The sequence below is a fragment of the Echinops telfairi genome, unplaced genomic scaffold, assembly GCF_000313985.2.
Source record: "Echinops telfairi isolate 266 unplaced genomic scaffold, ASM31398v2 ScPeMD7_7468;HRSCAF=8506_0, whole genome shotgun sequence".
NCBI lineage: Eukaryota > Metazoa > Chordata > Mammalia > Afrosoricida > Tenrecidae > Echinops > Echinops telfairi.
The window spans coordinates 90,943,963-90,946,152 of record NW_022111369.1 but is presented as its reverse complement, the minus strand read 5'-3'; positions in this window follow the sequence as shown (position 1 = coordinate 90,946,152).

Sequence of the window (2,190 nt, the reverse complement as noted above, 5' to 3'; positions counted from 1 at the left end):
TCTTCATTTAGGCCTGTTTCGCTGCTTATTTGCTTGGCATGCAGGCTGAATAACATATAATAGGATATACCCTTAATGCACACCTTTCCTTATTTTTAAACTATGCAGTATTCCTTTGTTCTGCTTTCAAAACTTCCTCTTGATCCAGGTACAGAGCCTGCATGAACACAACAAAGTGTTCTGGAATTCCCATTATTTTCATGGTTATCCATAGTTTGTTATGATCCAAATAGTTGAGTGTCTTGATATATTCAATAAAGCACAAGTCCACATCTTTCTGGTATTTTCTGCTTTGAGCTAACTTGGTGAGGGCACACACCGAATCCTAATCTGGATACCTACAATTTATGAATATTGTTCCTTATGTATGAAAGGAAATTATTATCACAGATGACATTACATTGCTAATCAGTTGATCTTTATAAAGGAAAGTTATCATGGATTATATGAACTGAGCCACTATAATCATAAAACAAATACTTACAGACTAGGGCTCAGTGTACAGAACAAAGAAATCACTTTGAGGACTAAGTCATACCGGACCCAAGTCATGATATTTTTTTATTGCCTCATGTGGATGTAAAAGCTGGACAATAAATTAAGAAGACTTGAGAAGAATTGATACATTTGAATTATGGTGTTAAAAAATATTGAAAGTACCAGGGATACCATAATGATAAATGAATCTGTCCTTAGGGGAGGCCCGCCAGAATGTTTCTTAGAAGTAAGGATTGAATGACTTCCTCTCGTATTCTTTCACTGTGTTATCAGGAGAGACCTATCCTTGGAGAAAGATGTCATACTTGGTAATGTGGAAGACTCACCAAAAGAAGTTAACTCTTTAATGAATTGATAGAGTACTGCAACCATGGTATTCAGCATAACAACTGTGAAGATGGGTACAGGACCCTGCAGTGCTTGTTCTGTTTTGCATAAGGTTCTTATGAGTCTAAACTTAACTGCTGACACACAGCCGGGCTTTTTACTCCCTTCAAAATTTAAAATCTAAGACGCTCACAGGGGCAGTTCTACCCTATCCTACGGAGTCATTTTAATTATGGACTCAATGGCAGTGAGGTCAGAGTTAGTTAGTGAACAAAAGAACAATCACAATACCAAAATCAATACAACAAACAAACAACAAAATCAAGTTGCTTCTGGGTTGATTTTGACTCATGGTGACCTCATGCGTGTTAGAAGGGAACTGTACTCTGTCATGTTATTAGTCATGAGGACTATTTGGAAGCAGGTCACCACATCTTTCTTCTGAACAACATCTGTAAATTCAAACTTCCAACCTTTCAAATTGTCAATGATTGACAAATGGCTAAGCACTTAACCATTTGCACCAATCAGTCAGACTAGTAGTCTGAGAAGTCCTTAAATATGGAAGACACATGTAAAGAAGAGTTAAGATCAGAGTAATCTAATGCACTGTGAGAAAGACAAATTTGGTCAACGCTGCTTTTAAAATTGAAAAGGAACCATGAGTGTGTGAAGATCAGTAGACTTTATATGATTGATAAGCAAGAAAATAGATTTAGTCTCTGTCAATTAGTTTTCTAAGGTTGCCATAACAAATAACAAAAATGAGGTGCCTTGTTGTGTTAGGCAGGGTTCTCTAGTGAAACAAAACCAGAACACTTATGGTTATATACATATACAAATATAAGAGGATAGGTTTATACAGTGAGAAGCAATATAACAGCTAATTAGACCACACAGCAGTACAGAGGGTCTTGGAACAGGTAATATACTGGAAGTTCTTCAACTCACGTGGGCTGCCAGGTACAAGGTCAAAGAAGCAGACAGCAGAGTCTTCCCTCAGTCAAGGCAGGCAAAGTCTGCCCACAGGCAGCAAACTGCAGGGTAGGTCAGCAACAGTCAGGAGCTCCAGAGCTTACCAAAGCAGGTCTTGAAGAGGCCTCAGCTCTAGCAACATGATCTACTGGTTGGCTTGGTCCTCAGCTAGTGTAGCACGTAGGTTAGGGCAGAGAACTAGCTAAAGCAGCAGCGTGCTGGTCAGATCACCAGGGAGCTAGAGGGATGGGATGCCAGATGTCTATTTATTTTGCTTGTCTTCCAATCAAGCTATGACCTGATTCAACTCTGCAAACATGTTCCTATTGGCCTAGTTGGTACAATAAACCTAACTATCACACTTGTATAAAGAGAAACTTGCTGACTCAC